At 40.1% G+C, this 19,136-nt stretch overlaps 1 long non-coding RNA gene across 8 annotated transcripts in view; it reads left to right on the top strand.

The window, feature by feature from the left end:
- LOC138379714 (uncharacterized) overlaps window positions 1-19,136 on the top strand; it is a 171,056-nt gene that overhangs the window by 116,515 nt on the left and 35,405 nt on the right. For 5 of the 8 annotated variants that reach the window (XR_011232279.1, XR_011232283.1, XR_011232276.1 and 2 more), the window contains exons 1-2: window positions 5,827-5,892; window positions 18,239-18,409. This is a non-coding gene — a long non-coding RNA (uncharacterized lncRNA). Of the gene's footprint in view, window positions 1-911; window positions 967-5,826; window positions 5,893-18,238; window positions 18,410-19,136 lie in introns of those variants that run through there. The other 3 variants (XR_011232278.1, XR_011232277.1, XR_011232280.1) reach the window with 3 other exon arrangements.

Below are 19,136 nucleotides of genomic sequence, written 5' to 3'. Positions count from 1 at the left end.
TTTACATACCAAATAAAATGATTTTGGATGATACACTAGAAGTGTTTGCCTATGGTTTTGAAATGGTCCTAGCCTGAACAACATAGTGAATCTATTTTATAGACTAAATAGATCATCTTCATTAGAATTCCACATTGACGTACTTAAATTCATATGTTAGCATTTCACGTACGAAGTAACCATCTTGGGTTAATAAGATCCTTATTTCTGAGCTGGTGTGTAGTCCTACCACTAAGTTTATTTCAGCTATAGTCATGGGTTTTTGTGGGGTTTTTTTTTTTTTTTTTTTTAAAGAGACCTGGTTTTGCTCTGTTGCCCAGGCTGGAGTGTAGTGGTGTGATCGTAACTCCTGGGATTGCTGTGGCTAGCTGCTAGTTTACCGAGCAAAACGATAAATGTACTTATACTCCTCTCCTTTTTTAAGGGGGGACTAAATAGGCGGCACGGTACCAAGAGGACAGGCATACCAATACATTCTTGTACACTGAAAATCCCTCCCTAAATCTAGGAGACTTCTGTTGGAGGTTTTTACATTGGCAATCTCCTGCCATTGCTTCTTGAGTAGCTGGGACCACAGGCGTGTACCACCGTGCCCAGCTGAGCAGAATTTTTTTTAGAGATGGGGTCTTGCTGTGTTGCCCAGGCTGGTCTTGAATTCCTGGGCTCAGGAGATCTTCCTGCCTCTCACGACCTCTCAGACAATCTCACCTTTGCTCATTAGGCTGTATGCAAGTTAGTCTGTTCACTTTTTCAAACATGCCATGCTTGGTCTTGCCTTAGGACTTTTACACTAGTCGTTTCCTTTGTCTGAATGGTCTTTCCCAGCCTGGCCCCTTAACTTTAAGGTCTCAGCTTAAATATTATCAACTCACCACGCAGTTTAAAATCGCTTCCCCATTACTGGAGAGCCGCGGAGCCGGCCAGAGAGCGGCGCTGCGGGAGCGGGCGGCCGAGACACAGGCGACGGTGAGTGCGGCGCCCGCCCCGCGCCTCGCCCGCTCGGGCCCTTGGGCGGCGGCCTGAAGCCCCGAACCGCGGTGCCCGTGGGCTCCGGGCCGAGCCGGCGGCTCCGTCTCCAGGTTCGGGCGAGGTCCCTTCCCCGAGGACCCGCCCTTTGGGCTTCGTCCCTTCCCTCTGAGGAAGGGACCCGAGCTCAGCTCGGAATTCAGGCAGGCGGGCGACCGAGGCGCCCACCCCCCGCCGCGGTAAAGCGGAAACGCAGACCCCTCCCCCCACTTGGCGGGTCTGGCGGTCGCGAGGGTGGCGCGAGGGGCGGGCGGGGACGGCCCGGGGTCTCCAGGTGAGGGTTGGCGGGACGGGGACCCGGCTCCGGAGCCGGACTGTCGCCCGAGGCGCCCGGCGCGTCCCGCCCGCGGTCCCGCAGCGGAGCTCGCTGGGCTCGGAGCGGAAGCCCCGGCCGCCTCCTCGGAGGAGGAGCGCGGGCGACTCTCACAGGTGGTTTCACCGGCTGTGGCTCCTGGTTGTGATTTTGGGTCCCGGGTGTGGTCGGCAGCGGCTCGCTGATGCCGCTTTGACGGCCGAAAAAGCGCCCCAATCCACTGACTTCATGTGTGCAAGAAACGGTGTTGAGATTCCTTATTACCTTGCCATGCTTTTAAATGATAAGGCTTCGTAGAGGAATTCGGTGGTGGTGTGCAGTTTGCAAACGCAAACGTTAAAGGGCTTGGAATACAGTAGATGCTCATTAAAATATTTGTTGAACGAATGAATCTGGAAACATCAGACATAGCTGGTCTCACATCTAGTAAAATTTAGGCACATACCCTTTTGACTAAGATTAAGGAAAAAACGTTGGCAAAAAACATGTAGTTTTGTTTATATGCTTGTTTTGGATTTTTACCCAATCTGTGCCTACTTTGGAACCCTCAGTTGTTACTCTCAGTACTACTAACATAGAAAATAAGTTTGAAATGTGAATTTTTTATTTTGAGGAAAGTTGGTATACATTATCTATTTCTTAAAAGCAGGCTTTATGTCTCTCTTTTTTTTTTTTTAAAAATAATGGAGAACATAAAGAGGCGCTGGGATTGTATTTTGAGACCCAGCTTTATTTTTCATTGTGAATAAAGTTGTTTATGTGCTTTTGAGGGACTGCTATGGTCTTGAGTTTCTTCTCCAACAAGGGAGAACTGTAAATTGAAGCAGGAAAAAAAACTAATGTTGCACTAATACAATTCAACATTACCATTTACTCAACAGGTATTCATTAAACATCTATCATGTGCTGAGATCTGTGTTGAGCGGTGTTTCTGGGGACGAACAAAACTCACAATAATCCTTTTTTAAAACGAGCATAAAGTCCTTTCTTATAATCGATGTTGCAAGTGGAGACTGTCTTCAACCCCTAGTGCCTGCTTTAAGTTGGGAAAGGTGGCAGGTGAACTGCAGGAACTGTAAATTCATAACAGTCTATTGAAAAGATAATAAGTAACTTAAGAGGGCTAAGATTACTGGGTTACACTTTCATATTGTCAGTTTAGTAAAATCTATCTACATTTTAAAAAGAAGGGAGGAAGAGATTTAACAAACTGGTGTTTTTATTATCTCTCTTACAAGAAGATTTTAGTACAGTGTATTTATTGAAAGGTCATGGACTTCTGGTTCTGTGTTCTGTAAATAATCTTTGCAACAGCAATATTTTCTATTTTTAAAAATCACTGATGATAAACATTGGATTCCTTTTCCATAAGAAACGTTTTTAAGTAAAGCACCATTTCAGGAATTTTATTTTGTCCTTTTCTTTACTATTTACAAACAAATACAGTATTAACTTGATAGTGCTGAAATTGGAAGGTTTATTGGTAATAATTTGTGGTTCCATATATGGACTTTACCTGTAGTTTTACAACTGATAAAAGTGCTTATTAAAAAGAAGATGAAATTTTTAGTATTGCATTTATTCTTAGGATGCATTGCCTATTTTTATCTTATTTACATATGTTTAAAAACAATATTTGGCCTCTTCAGAAGTCTGAGTTAATGTACTCCAAAGCCAATCTTGATCTTTACAAAATAATGTAGATTACTAATTTTTTTGCAGTTAGCTTTTGAATTTTGGTGGACCCTTTTGACTTGTCAATGCTTATAATAGTTTATACATTGTTGAAAATAATGTATGCATTCAAAGAGAAGTTTTAGATTTTAGACTTACTGGCTATTAGCTTTTTATGATTGTTGTTCCTAGGAATAATAAGGGAAGGAATCCCTGAAATTTTAGTGGTAGAGAGTTGTGATAGTTTTTCTTTAAACGTGTATTTCTTGGAGGAAGAAATGTGTATTTCTTTACAATTTACCACTATCAGTCTGGTGTTGATAAGAAATCTAATAGCAATGATAAAGAACAATGTAAGCAGCCTGTCATATGTTAAATAAAAAGTGCCTGGCATTCTTTTTGGATAAGCATATCATCAGAATTCTTGACAATCAACAGCATTGAGACATGTTCAAATAATTTTTTCCAAGAAATCAGGATTCATAATGAATATTTTTTGTACTTTAGAAAACACTGTAAATGTTTTTAAAGTATTATTCCTGTGTTGGAGTAGTTCATAATGTTTTGAGGCTGAGTAAATTCCAGGATTATCCTATTTTGTAATTGTTGGAATATTTGAAATGTTGGTGTTTTCTTCATCGAGGTAGATGTGTCTGCTGGGGGGGGGTGGTTGATTTTTTTGTAAGACCCTTCAGAGTGATCTAGAAGGAATTTGTTTTCTCTCAGATGCAATTAATCAAGTGATTAAGAATGATGCTAACAAGGCATTTGCAGCTGTGCCCATGTTTGCCTGTGTAGATTGTGAGAGTTTATTAATTAGCATTTGTAGAAAACATTTTTGAATTTTAAAATTTTTATTTAAATGCTATATAGCAGATTTCTCACGTTTATTGTCTAGTATAGGTTGCTATTATGTTTTTAATTCCCAGTTGTCTTTTTAAAAAACATGAAAATGTTTAGGTTTCTCATCTGTTTTAGGATGAATCTGGGATTTTTTTTAAGGTTTTATAAGATTTTTCACTCACAATGAAACATGCTTATTGGTTTTGATTTATTGTAGTGTTTTTTTTTTTTTTTTATTTCAGAGACAGGGTCTCACTCTGTCACCCATGCTGGAGTGCAGTGGCATGACTGTCACTCACTGCAACCTCAGACACCTGGGCTCAAACAATGCTCCTACCTCAGCCTCCCGAGTAGCTGGGATAATAAGCTTGCACTGCCAAGCCCGGCTGATTTTCAAATTTTTGGTAGAGACGAGGTGTTGCTATGTTGCAGAGGCTGGTCTGGAACTCCTAGCCTCTGTGTCCCAAACTGCTGGGATTACAGGTACTGGCCACCCCACCTGGCCTATTTTAGTGTTTTTTTAATCTCAGTTTTTATGAAACAAATATTTTAACATTTTATTGAATGTTAAATGTTAGTAATGTGTCAGAATGGGGGGCATTGTAGGTTCCCTGTGTATTCTTGAGAGGAACTGAGTGAAACGTGCTTATCCTTAATGCTTGCTTGCTAGTTAGGTGATAGCATTTTTTCTGATTTTTTTTTCATACTTCCTGGAAAAACTTGGAATTTAGCATATTAAATATTGACTTGCTGCCTCAGTTCAAAGCTTAAGTATGCTTGACTCTTTCTGTAATACTACCAAATTATGAATGGACTAGAATTTCATTGAGACTGCTCTGTGACTGCATCCAAATGGGGTTTCTGAATTGAAATGCCAAAAAGATTTGGTAATAAATTGTCTTTATTGTCTTTATCTTGACACTGTAAAATACCTGTAAATGTATTTTAGTCAAAATTATGGTAACACATACTCAGTCCTTTTCCTAGAATGCATTAGATAAGTCCACATTAAATAGAGGTGACTTTGAAAATGACTAAATGGTGAGCCCTGATATTTCTGTTTTGTTGCTTGCCCGCTTAGAAACTCATGCTAAGATTTCTTATGACATCTTCTGTGATCAAATTTTGTAGTTGTACTCAAACATAAAATGACTTTTGTTTTATTTGACTTAATAATTTGCTTTCACTTTTTGCTTAGTAAAGCAAAAATGAATTTTTACTACCTCTAGCATTGGGTATATTTTATGCCTTACATGTAGTGGGAATTTATGGGTATCTGTGGAACTAGTATGTTCAGTGGATGGGACTTGGTAAGGTTAAGCAGAAAACAGTTTTCACTGTGCCTTCAGACAGACCCTCCATAGATTCAGTCTCTACCTCTGCATGAGCTCTTAGTAAGATCAGATAGCTTTTCCATTAACTTTCACGTAATAAAAACTCTTGTGGTTGGGCCGGGCGCGGTGGCTCACGCCTGTAATCCTAGCACTCTGGGAGGCCGAGGTGGGCGGATCGTTTGAGCTCAGAAGTTCGAGACCAGCCTGAGCAAGAGCGAGACCCTATCTCGACTAAAAATAGAAAGAAATTATATGGACAGCTAAAAATATATATAGAAAAAATTATCTGGGCATGGTGGTGCATGCCTGTAGTCCCAGCTACTCGGGAGGCTGAGACAGGAGGATCGCTTGAGCTCAGGAGTTTGAGGTTGCTGTGAGCTAGGCTGACGCCACGGCACTCACTCTAGCCTGGGCAACAGAGTGAGACTCTGTCTCAAAAAAAAAAAAAAAAAAAACTCTTGTGGTTACTTGTCATTCATAATCTTATTTTAGTCATTAGGAGGTGCAGTTCAGTATAATCAGTGTTGAGACGCTCACACAATTCTGAACTCTTCTTTGGTTCCCACTGTTTCAGACCTAGAGGCCTGCTTTGGAGGAAGATTCCTACTTGATTTCTCTTTTTATTTTGCCAGATTCTCTTCAGTGTGACGTCCTCACCTGCTCAGGGTCCAGCTCAGTGCGGAAAAGGGATTGAGGGGAAAGGTATGGTTTATTTTAGCTGATCTGATTGTGATCTGGCATTTTTGCCTCGTGGGTTGGACAGGTTGTTCAAAGCTGACTCCCTAGGACTGCTGGAAATAGTTTTCTGGAGAATTCTATGTCTGGGACCCCCAGCTACAATTCCTGTGAAATAATTCTCTATCTTTAATTTTGCTTCCCAGCTTTCCTCATCTGCGGGCCCACTTTGCCCAGGGTGACGTTCTGCTTTAGTGTTTAAGGTGGTTCTATAACATTTTAACCAGAACTGCCCATACTTTACTAAGGATATTTCATTTGGCATAATTCCACTGGGGCCTCCGCATCCTCTATTTCCAACTTCTGTCAGATACAGTAGACCCTCTGTGTCTGTGGGTTCCACATGTGAGGATTCAACCAACTGTGGATCAAAAACACTGATCCCTGTCTCTAAAACAAAATACAAATTTAAAAACTACAGTATAACAGCTACTTAATGGCATTTACATATAAGTAATCTAGAGATGCTTTAAAGTATGTGGATATGTATAGGTTATATGCAAACACCTACCCATTTTATGTCTGGTACTTGAGCATCTGGGGATTTTGGTATGGTGGGGTTCCATGAACCAAACCCCCGTGGGACAACTGTAACCCTCCCCTTGACAGTACTTCTGTCTGTTTGGGACCTGCAGTCCATTGCTTCTGCCACCTCTGTACTGTCCCCCTTCCTGCACATCCTTACTTGAGTATTTTCCCTGCCTTGAAGCCATGGTCCACTATTATAATCTCTCCCTTTCATGCGCACTCAGTTCCATGTAGGGCGCTCCTCCATTGCACTCCCCTGGCCAGCCCTCCACCCCACACCGTTTACATGCAGTTCTCCATCCGGTTCAGCCTGCGCCTGGGCAGTTGACCGTGCTCTGAGGAAAACACAGCCGTGCTGACCCGGGTCTCCCGTTCAGTGCCTGACCGCTGACCTCAGGAAGGCCCTTTGTGTTGCTGACAGTGGTGTAATCCCAGGACATTGCCCTGGTTGAATCACTTTAGCATTCCCCTAAAGGACTATTTTACACCTCTCTCCTCAAACCTCTGCCCTGGGTTCTCTCCCTTCCTCCTGTCAAGGACACTGCGTTGCTTCCGTGTCCATACCCTTGTGCATGCCAGTGACATGTGTCACTGTCCTATTTTTACCGGATCATTCCTGTCAGCATATAGATATATATGCAGCATATAGATACTGATATCTCCCATCTTTAAAAAACCTTGTTCCACACCACATCTTTTTTTCGTTACTACTCTCCAGAAAAGTTGATATTTGTGGTCTTCAGTATTCCCTGTCTCTCTTGGATCCACTACAGTGAGGTTTTTTTTCTCTTCCATTCTACCACAGCAGCTCTTTTTTGATGTTACTGGTGACCTCTTTGGTGAATTCTAATGTCAGTGAATATAGCAGCAATAACAGCATTTGATGTGTTTGATAATGTTCTCTTCTTTGAAACCTTCTTCCCTTTGCTTCTGGGATATTACTGTTTATTTTCAGTTTCTTTTGCTGGTTCCTTTTCATCACTCCAACTTCTAAAAAATGAGGCAGTGTTCCAGGGATATATGTTTAGACCTCTTCTGTATTTATATTTAGTCCCTTGTGATCTCATCTTATCTAGCTAGAAGTATATATTTCTAACTAAAAATTTTATCTTTGGTCTGAATTTCTTTCCTAATCTCCAGACTTGTATGTTCATGTGCGTACTCAACATTTTCAGCTAGATGTCCAATTTAACTAGACATCTAGGTCCCGAATTTAACATGTCACAACTGAAAACTCGTCGCCTCCTTCTTCTCTCCCTCCCCCTCCAATAATTGTTTCCATTCCATTCTTCCTCCTCTTTTAAATGTCCACTCCCTCTTTCAGTTTCTCTGGCCCCAAACCTCATAGACATCTTGATACTCCCTTCTGATACTCCCACATCTAATTCAAATAATAATCACGAAAGTACCTTCTTTATATACTTTAAATGCTGCCTTAACTATAAATGGAACCACAATTTGCTGCCACCCCAGTAAGCAACCATAATCTCTTGCTTGTGTTATTTTCATAGTCACTCGTCTCCCCGCTGCTTCTGCACCTTTCTATTCTCAACGCAGCAACCACGGTGATCCTTTTAACATGAAAGTCTGGTTATTTCACTCCTGTGTTCAAACCGTTCAGTGGCTTTCTATATCCTTGAGAGTAAAAGCCGGAATATTTACTGTGCCTATGAGAGCCTCCGTTGATCTGTACCTCCTGCCTCTCTGGTTTTGTGTCCTACACAATCAGGTTTCTCCTTGGCTTCCTCTACTCTGGCCCCCAGGCATCCTCCAGGTTTCTTGAACCTGCCAAGCACAGTCTTGCTTTCATGCCCTCAGGGATAGAGCATTGTTTTATTCACTGCAGAATCCCCAGGACCGAGGCTGGCTCATGATGGGCACTCACAGTTCCTGAATGAATGGCTGCTTGTCTTGTTACTCCTGATTCTGGTTACAGCCTATGTGCATGTTTCTATAAGAAAAGTATTTGAACTTCACCTAAAACCGTATAGTCCTGTAAGAATTAAGTAGAAACAAATTTAGATACAAGAGGCCGGGCGTGGTGGCTCACGCCTGTAATCCTAGCACTCTGGGAGGCCGAGGTGGGCGGATCGTTTGAGCTCAGGAGTTCGAGACCAGCCTGAGCAAGAGGAGACCCCATCTGTACTAAAAATAGAAAGAAATTATATGGACAGCTAAAAATATATATAGAAAAAATTAGCCGGGCATGGTGGTGCATGCCTGTAGTCCCAGCTACTCGGGAGGCTGAGGCAGTAGGATCGCTTGAGCTCAGGAGTTTGAGGTTGCTGTGAGCTCGGCTGACGCCACGGCACTCACTCTAGCCTGGGCAACAGAGTGAGACTCTGTCTCAAAAAAAAAAAAAAAAAGAATATAAAGTAAGTTTCAAGTCAGTTTTTGTGTATGGGAAGTGAAAATACACAGTGAAATGGTAAGGGACAGAGGAGGTAGGAAAGGAATGAAGAGAGCTAAGGCAAATGAAATAAAGAAGAGGAAAACCTGGTTTGGAAATAGGGTGACAACATGTAAAAAATTTATTCTGGGCTTGTCCCATATTTCTTTTCAGTTACATTTCTTGAGTTCTGAGTGTTGGTGATTTTCATGGACTAGACACTTCAAGTTGGACTATATTATACCCTTCTTTTTATCAGGGATGTAGGCTCAGGTGAGATCAGGAGCCAAAACTTCATTGTTCTTCTGTGTTTTGCCCAACTCTTTTTTTTAAGGAAAAGGAGAAATTACTGAGAAAGCCGAATGGTATTCTTAGCAGTTTTTATTTTTGTTTGTAGAAACCTCCAATAGAAGTCTCATAGTTTTAGGGAGGGATTTTCAGTGTACAAAAATGTATTGGAATGCCTGTCCTCTTGGTACTGTGCCGCCTATTTAGTCCCCCCTTAAAAAAGGAGAGGAATATAAGTACATTTATTGTTTTGCACGGTAAACTAGCAGCTAGCTACAATAATCACAAGTTTATTGAGTAGTATTAAATGCATATGCTTATTTGTACTCTTAAAGGAAAAAAAAGAAAAAGAAAAATGCTTGTACAGACTTAAATGCATAGTCTAAAAATGGAACTTAACTGATATTTAGTTGGGAAATGAGAGCGCAAGGGGAATTAATAACATGCAGATTCTTAGTATTTCATTCTGCTGAGACAAGATTTTTTTTCTTTTAACCTTTTTCCCCTGAGCTGTAGGTGTCATTTCCTGTTGGTTGATAAAAAAAAAAAATCTTTTAGATAAATTGTTGATATGACTAGCTTGGTAGTTCCTGAATGAATAAATAATTTTATGTGCAAGTGTAAATTCTCCTCAAACCAGTCTACACAGTTTCCTTTTTTTGTGTAATATGCAAAAATTTGTCTTTATTGACTTGTGGGACTTTTATGTGGCCATAATGTAGACTTGGTTTTCATGGCTACAGGGAGTGTGGGTGTGTATGTGTGTGTATATTTCTTTACAGTTTTTGTAATATGAACATGTAATTTAGACTGATATGCTGATATTTTACTTTAACTCCTAAGCACTAATTTGAACAAAAATCAGATTTGGTATTATAGTTTTCTTTCACGTTAACATAAGCATGACCTCTATAATTCTTAAAAAGTCTATTTACATACCAAATAAAATGATTTTGGATGGCACACAAGAAGTGTTTTCCTATGGTTTTGAAATAATCCTAGCCTGAACAACATAGTGAATCTATTTTATAGACTAAATAGGTCATCTTCATTAGAATTCCACATTGACGTACTTAAATTCATATGTTAGCATTTCACGTACGAAGTAACCATCTTGGGTTAATAAGATCCTTATTTCTGAGCTGGTGTGTAGTCCTACCACTAAGTTTATTTCAGCTATAGTCATGGTTTTTTGTGGGGTTTTTTTTTTTTTTTTTAAAGAGACATGGTTTTGCTCTGTTGCCCAGGCTGGAGTGTAGTGGTGTGATCATAACTCCTGGGATTGCTGTGGCTAGCTGCTAGTTTACCGAGCAAAACGATAAATGTACTTATACTCCTCTCCTTTTTTAAGGGGGGACTAAATAGGCGGCACGGTACCAAGAGGACAGGCATTCCAATACATTTTTGTACACTGAAAATCCCTCCCTAAAACTGTGAGACTTCTATTGGAGGTTTTTACATTGGCAATCTCCTGCCATTGCTTCTTGAGTAGCTGGGACCACAGGCGTGTACCACCGTGCCCAGCTGAGCAGAATTTTTTTTTAGAGATGGGGTCTTGCTGTGTTGCCCAGGCTGGTCTTGAATTCCTGGGCTCAGGAGATCTTCCTGCCTCTCACGACCTCTCAGACAATCTCACCTTTGCTCATTAGGCTGTATGCAAGTTAGTCTGTTCAGTTTCTCAAACATGCCATGCTTGGTCTTGCCTTAGGACTTTTACACTAGTCGTTTCCTTTGTCTGAATGGTCATTCCCAGATCTTGAGCCTGGCCCCTTAACTTTAAGGTCTCAGCTTAAATATCACCTAACTCACCACTCAGTTTAAAATCGCTTCCCCATTACTGTTTTAATTTCTTCATGGCATTTCTCAGTCCTTGAAATTATGTATTTTTATATATATTTCTTAGGAGAGCAGGGACCTCCTTTGTCTTGTTCCCTGCTGTCCACAATGCCCAGAATGCTACCTGGCACCAAACAGGTGTGCAGTAAAGTGTTGAATGGATGAAACCAGGTACCAGTCTCATCTGTTCTTTGTTATGAATGATTTTAGTGTACTAGTATTTTAAACTGTCAACAGCATATTTCTTCTAACCTAGGGAAGACAGAAATTGGATCAATCAGACAAGAGCCTGGTTTTAGAACAGGGTGGGACAGTTTGGGGACTGCTCTGATCCTCAGCGTGTTCCGTGGAGCCATGGTGTGCTGGAGTTGGGGAGGTGCCTGCGCCTCTCGCTCCGACTCCGCGCTCGGTGCCATCGTCTGGCAGCTTGAAACTGGCCGTGGTGGGACAGTTCCAACATGGGAATGGGCAAAAGCTACCAATCAGGGCTCTTTTTTTCAAAAGAGGTGGTGGTTCAATATTTATCAGGAGACCACTGGGTGGGCCCATGTGAAATTGCTGGTGTTTGCTTGACTATTGGCAATTTTTATGTTTTAACCTAGTAGAGTTACCTGTTTTGGTTTAAAGATAATTTCTTCATAGGAGTTACTGAAATTACCTCAGTGCTTTACCTTCTTTCTTTTTCAAAATTATGTTCCCTTCACATCTGATGATTACTTTGAGATTCATTTAATGCATAAAATTAGCTACGTATATGTTTGTATGTTAATTATTTAACTGCATATCTAATAGTTTAGCTTATTCCAAAGCAGGCACAAAAGATCTTCAGATTCCTCTGAGAGTGTTCTTGGTTTCGCTACTGAGCAGTAAATAAGCCTTTTGAAAGGTGTTCCTTTTCTCGTCCAGAAAGCAGATCTGATTCAGTTAGTGATATAGCATTATCTACCCTTTTTTCCCCCCCTATGATTGACATAAATATGTCTGAGTTCAGTTTTTTGGGGTTTTTTTTTCTGGCTTTTTTCTTCTTTTGCCCATTATTACTCTTGAAGTGCTTGCTTACATTTTCTGATCATTTACTTCTGCTACTCCGTGATTTCTTCTACAAATAAATGTCACTAAATCAATGAAATGATTCTGTCTTGTTTCTCGAGTTTTTTCCTATTATCTTTCCTATGGTTACCTGGACATTCCAGCCCATTTCCAACCCTCCCCCCAGCTCTCCAGCAAAGAGACATGAAATTACAGGCATCATTTTCTTATCTGAGGAAGTTTATTGTTTAAAAATTGAACTTTGTTGGCTCAGGGAAATTTATTGGTATTTCTTGAGCAATATTTGTTTTATGTTAATTCTGAATAAGTGGATTTGAACTGGTGGTATTGAATTATTATAAAATATGACACCTACGTTTCCTATCCTCTAACTCAAATTGTTCTCTCTCTTATGTACATATGAAAAAAAACTGTTTAATATAGAGCATCAGAAAGTACATATAAGGTAAAGAAGAAACCTTCACTCCTACCACCACAGGATAACCAACCACTGGTAATATTTTGATGAATATCCTTCCAGATAAATCAGTGAATATATGCTTTTTCACAAAAGTAAGATCTTACTATACATAGTATTCTATAACATTTTACCTTAGCAAATATTATGATCATATAAGCATTGCTTTTTATTACTTCAGTTTGAAAGGGTCTTATTGGAAAGTGAAAATTTTGTTTGACAAGGGCAAAGCTGTCAGCAAAGTTGTGAGTAAAAACAATGGTGTTTATGGAGAGCGGAATGTGGCAGAGTCAACTGGAGACAAGAATTACTTAAGCAGTAATTTTTTTTTTTTTTTTTTTTTTTTTGTTGAGACAGAGTCTCACTTTGTTGCCCAGGCTAGAGTGAGTGCCGTGGCGTCAGCTTAGCTCACAGCAACCTCAGACTCCTCGGCTTAAGCGATCCTACTGCCTCAGTCTCCCGAGTAGCTGGGACTACAGGCATGCGCCACCATGCCCGGCTAATTTTTTCTATATAGATTTTTAGTTGTCCATATAATGTCTTTCTATTTTTAGTAGAGACGGGGTCTTGCTCAGGCTGGTCTCGAACTCCTGACCTTGAGCAATCCACCCGCCTCGGCCTCCCAGAGTGCTAGGATTACAGGCGTGAGCCACCGCGCCCGGCCAGCAGTAATTTTTTTCTCAAGAGCTCTGTCACCATTGTACAATAGCCTGATTGTTTTATACTAGCTAACAAAAACCGTTCCTGACTCTATCTATGTAAAGTAGAATTATTTTAAATAGCCCTATGGTGAAATATGGGCCTGTAAATACGTTCATATTTTTTAGACTGCCCAAGTCCTACTGATGTCTTAATATTAAAATACTTCTAGAAGAAAAATGTGTTTTTTTGACAGCCTTCATCTATGTGTAGTATGACAGTTTTATTAGATATTGCTGCCCTTGTTATGTGTCAGAGTGAGGGAGTTCTTAGGAAAAGAAAATTTAGCATGTAAGAATTCTTATGTTAATGTTTGATTTGACTTTTGTTTTATGACTGTGAAAATTCTTGTGGAAGAATTGTTGATATGCATTGGTGTATTGCCTCCTTGGAAATTACCAGTCCCAATCTTGTCAAGTAATTGTTCGGGTCTTAAGTAGCAATTTTTTTTTGAGACAGGTCTTACTTAGTTGCTGCAGCTAGAGTGCCGGTGGAGTCGTCATATCTCACTGCAACCTCCTACTCCTCGGCTCAAGCGATCCTCCTGCCTCAGCCTCCCGAGTAGCTGGGACGACAGGCATGCGCCACCATGCCTGGTAATTTTTTCTGTTTGTGGTAGAGACGGGGTCTCACCCTTGCTCAAGCTGGTCTTGAACTCCTGAGCTGAAGGGATCCTCCTCCTTCGGCCTCCCAGAGTGCTAGGATTACAGGCGCCAGCCACTGTCTGGGCCTTAAAGTAGCAATTTTTAAAGCCACTCAAAGATCCTTTAAGGGTTTTATAATTTAAATGTTTTTTCCTTTGCCACAGGAAAGGCACCTGTTACCTAGGGTAGAGTAGGCTGTTGTTGTTTTGCCTTGTTTTTAGCTATGCCCTTTTCTGTGTTGTATTACCGCTTGCTCGCAAGCTCTTGTAGTCTTTTTCTGTTCAGTGGCCATTTCTCTTACCCCGAAATGCCACCTCCTGGACGGTGCGTGTGTTGCGGAAAGCACTTCTCACATGGTAAAGAAGAATAAAAAGCAGTGTAGTCAATGTGGACTTTTTTACTGAGAAATGATGTATTTCTTGTTTAGAGACTGGCAGTGTAGTCACTAAAAAATGTTTTTCATCCACATTCTATGTTTGTGAATGGACATGCAGGTGTCTCTGTTTGTTGGAAGGTAAAGTGAATCTTGAGATAAATTCGAGAAAAGTGTTTAGAATTATTCCATACATTTTACTGTTTTAAAAAAAATGTTATTTTTAAAAAAGGTTCATTCCACAGTGAGTTTTTAGCCTCCTCATTTTACATCTATTTTATTTTTGTAAACTGTTCTAAAGAAGCTTAGTAACTAGTCACACAGTAAGTGGCAGAACTCACGTTTGAAGTCCTTTCTGATTTTTCAGAGTCAGTAGCTTGGGAAGCACTGTAAAGTGGCAGAAAGAATATGGACTTTGGAGGTAGACACACCTCAGTTTGATCACTAACTCTGGCACATATTTGCTGCATGGCAAGTTCTTACCCTGGGTGATTTTTATTTTCCTTTTCATTTAAGTGAGGGTAATAGGCTTATTAAGATTAAATGAAGTAATACACGTAAAGCACTTGGCTTGTACAAGATGCTAATAAATGTTTCATTTCCTTTCTCCTACACCTTATGGTTTTAAAATATCTTGGGAGCCACTTGGACATTTCACTTGAAAGTGAATTGCAGTCAGGAAACTGGAAATAGACGTAACCCAGGTGGACTCGTATTGTAGTGACCTTCTTAATTTCCCTGTCTGAGAAGCAGAGTGGTTCTTATAACTTTCAAAATATTTGACTTCAAGTCAGGTTTTATTGTTAAAAGCTGAAATGGAACCCATTGTGATGAGTTAATTATTGCTGACCAAAATGTCAAGAAAGTAACTATTTCTACATTTCCTGAGAAAGTGAAGCATTTGTGCTGTATCCATAAGGATGGTAAATTTTAAAGGCTAAGAACTGACCCTTTGGAAAGAAATATATGATGAAAATAGGAGGGAAAAATGTTCAACCAATAATAAAAACTTTTTATCAGATTTAAGAGATGGTGCTGATTCAGACATGTGCACAGTGACACAGGTGCTAAATACAGTGCTGGAGGGAGTACAAGTCTGTGGAACCTGTTTCAGAAGCACTTTGGCACATGTCACAGAGCGGAACTTAGTACTTCCGAGAGTACATCCTAAGGAAATAACCCATTTTTCTGTTTTGCGGGAGTGAGGGGAGAAATTACTTTTTTTATTGTAACAGCCTTATTGAGATTATTCATATAACATAAACACCTTTTTAAAGTACATAAGTCAGTGTTATACAGCCCTTGCCACTGTCTAATTTTACAGTATTTTCATCACCCCCCCCAAAAAAAGAAATCAGCAGTCATTCCCCGTTCTTCCCTCTCCTCAGCCCCTAACATATTTTGTCTTTCTAGATTTGCCTTGTTGGACATGTAATATAAATGGAATTATATGCTGTGTGGCCAACTGGCTTTCTTCATTTAGCATAATGTTTCAAGTGTGATCTGGACAGTGTATATCAGTACATCATTCTCTTTATGGCTAAATATTATTCCATTGTAGGATATACAACATTTGACTTCTCTATTCACTAATGAATAGATAGTGAGTGAGTGAACCCAAACAACTGTGATGAACAACGCTGCTATGAAAATTCACGTACAGATTTTTTTGTGTGGATATGTTTTAATTTATCTTGGATATATACCTAGGAGAGGAATTGCTGGATCATATGGTAATTCTACGTTTAAGATTTTGAGGAGCTGCTAGACTGTTTTCCAGAGTAGCTGTACAATTTTACATTTCTGTCAGCACAATAGGTAATATGTGGCCTTTTGTAACTGTCTTCTTTCACTTAGTATGTTCAAGGTTTATCCATTTTGTATGTATCAGTACTTTCTTTTCATAGCTTTATAATAAACCTTGAATTCACATAGTATAAGGTTTCTAATGGTATTCTTTTTCAAAGTTATTTTCACTATTCTATCTTTTTTGCATTTCTATGTGATTTTAGAATCAACGTGTCAATTTCTACAAAAAAATCTGCTGGGATTTTAACTAGAATTGCGCTGACTCTATTGCTTAAATTGGGGAGAATTGACATGTTAACACCATTGACTGCACTGATCTATGAACATAGTATCTCTCTCTATTTGTCTTTGCACATCATTTGATAATTGATTCATAATTCATATTTTTATATTATAAATAAACTTTTTTTACAGTGTCAGTTTCTGATTGTTCTTTGAACAATTGTTTTGTAGAAATAGAGTCCGTTTTTGAGTATTGATCATGTATTCTGCAACGTTCCTAAAATCACTTTAGTTCTGCTAACAGTAGTCTTTTGGTTTTCCCAATTTCATTATAAGATTTAGCATAGCCTCTGAGTTCCATGTCAGCTTAGAGTTGAAGAATTGCATAAGCTTATGAATTGTGATATCAATACCTTGCAAGGAGTGATGTGCAGCATCCCCAATATTTGTCTTCATTTTCCTTTTAATGAAATATTAATATTCCTCATAATATGGAACCTTGACATTTCAAGCTACTCTTATGTAAATAGTTGAATTTATAGGCAATTTCAGCAAAGTATTTGATTCTGAGGGAGGAATTGCTGTTTGTTTTCATGGCTGGAATTCTAGCCATCTGTTCAAATTATGTATTTTGGAGGGCGAATCAATTGCCTTGCTGATGATTTTGGGGGACAAGGAGAGTATATGGTAAGGACTGTCATGTTTGTGGCTTGAGCAGAACTGTGTGGGGGTCATGGTATGATTTATTGAGATGAGGAAGAATGAGGAAGCAGTGGATTTAAGAATTCTTTTTATTTATTTATTTATTATTATTATTTTTTTTTTTTGAGACAGAGTCTCACTTTGTTGCCCTGGCTAGAGTGAGTGCCGTGGCGTCAGCCTAGCTCACAGCAACCTCAAACTCCTGGGCTCAAGCGATCCTACTGCCTCAGCCTCCCGAGTAGCTGGGACTACAGGCACGTGCCACCACGCCCGGCTAATTTTTTCTATATATACATTTTAGTTGTCCATATAATTTCTTTCTATTTTTAGTAGAGACAGGGTCTCGCTCTTGCTCAGGCTGGTCTCGAACTCCTGACCTTGAGCGATCCACCCGCCTCGGCCTCCCAGAGTGCTAGGATTACAGGCGTGAGCCACCGCGCCCGGCCTGGATTTAAGATTATCAATTCAGCTTGGACAGGTTAGATTTTAGGCCTGTTTGCCTACTGTGTTAAATGTTTATAGGTTTATTTGGGTGCTTGTAAATGAAGAAATATATTTTAGGTTAAAAACAGGCCTGAGGTCCCATAGCTAGTCATTTACAGACTTAGAACTCAGGTCTTGGGTGCTCTGACTAAGCCCATGTTGTTATTCCCTTATGCTATATTATATCCTCGAGGCAGAAAAACATGCCTGGCTTTGGCAATAATAAAATGTTCCCTGGGAGCTACTAGAAATACGTAGCAGAGTGGAAGCTCAGCTGCCTGTGGAGTCCAGGCAGGTAACCGTGAGCCAGGCTGTAACATGAAAGAGCGGCGTTGTCTTTGGAGAACTGCGAAGTCCATGCCCCACCTAGAGGGTTCACTGTTAATCAGCCCCAGCAGATTATTACCATGTGGGAACGTGGGTGCAGTAGTGCCAGATTTTCTGATTTTTCAAGAGAGCTAGAAGTGTTGATTTTTCACGTGAAGTCTTCTGATTTATAAATGTAAGTAGCTATCCTTTAACACACTGTGGAGACCAACCTTGCGTGGGTCCAACAAAAATATCTGTCTGCTGAATTCTGCTTACTGGCAATGTTTGGTAGGGTTGTACCGGTATACTGTGGAAGCAACAACAGATTTACATGATGGGAAAAGGGTGGTAACCACATATAATAAGCACATTACAAGTGTTGAAGTGTAGGTTGCTTAGTTTAAACATGGTGCTTAGTCTGATGTTTGAGTTCAGTTTTCATATGGATCAGTTAATTATAGATGGGGGAGGGGGAATTGCTCCCTGCAGCTTTTTGCCTCCTAATTGCATGCTTTCATTTGCAGATAGGACCGGTTTGGAGTGTGTGGATTTTTGAGTGAAACCTCTTCCCCAGATGAGAAGAAACCTGCAAGGAAGAAGTACTGGCAGTGAGTCTGCAGAGTCATCTGGATGCATAATGTGGAATGTTCTAAGCCCAGATGTAGCTGAATGGGTGGCTCCACTGATGAGGAGTGGTAAGTCTGATTGTCCCCACTGATAATTAAATAACCTCAATTCTTTCCATAAAAATAGAACGACTTCTGCATTCTTAGCATTTACTGATGAACAGTAAGTTAATTTTCATATCACTGGGAAAGACAACAGTGCAGTTTAAGAGAATTCTTTATCCCTAACAGTGTATTTAATGTATGATTTCAGAATTTGGCTTTCTTCTTCCAGTTAGGCACATCTCTTCCTTTGCTTATGTATTTTTCTTTTTTATTTCTTCTTCATTCCAAGTCCGGAAATATTCTTGAAATATTCAGCCCACACTGAAGTGATGGTCATGATGGTTACCGGTATCCATGGTAATCTTAGTTGTAGTGGATCTCATTCCCTCTGGAACGACTGTTCTAGTAATGGATATGAGAGACAGTTTTGGCTGATGGGAGATAAAAGAGAACTGTGCAAGAGGCTTCTGGGGAAGGTTTTCTTGCATTTGAGAAAAGGAAGAAAAAAGATGGTCCCTCTTCTCTCCAGGGCTGGTTTTAGCTGGATGTGACATCTGGGACTGCTGTAGCCATTTTTCTAGTAGCTCGAAGGCGATGCCTCCATGACGGAGGGCAGCACCAACAGATTGCAGAAAAGTAGAACTGGAGCCCCGTTTACTGTGCCTGGAGCCACCCTACCTGAATTGCTTTATTGTTTAAGTAGTTTTGCCTTGAGATTTTCTGTTATTTGCTATAGAAATCATCCACATTC

Source organism: Eulemur rufifrons, unplaced genomic scaffold, assembly GCF_041146395.1.
Source record: "Eulemur rufifrons isolate Redbay unplaced genomic scaffold, OSU_ERuf_1 scaffold_125, whole genome shotgun sequence".
NCBI lineage: Eukaryota > Metazoa > Chordata > Mammalia > Primates > Lemuridae > Eulemur > Eulemur rufifrons.
Note: the sequence above shows the minus strand (reverse complement) of the source record. Positions and strands in the feature narration are given on the sequence as shown.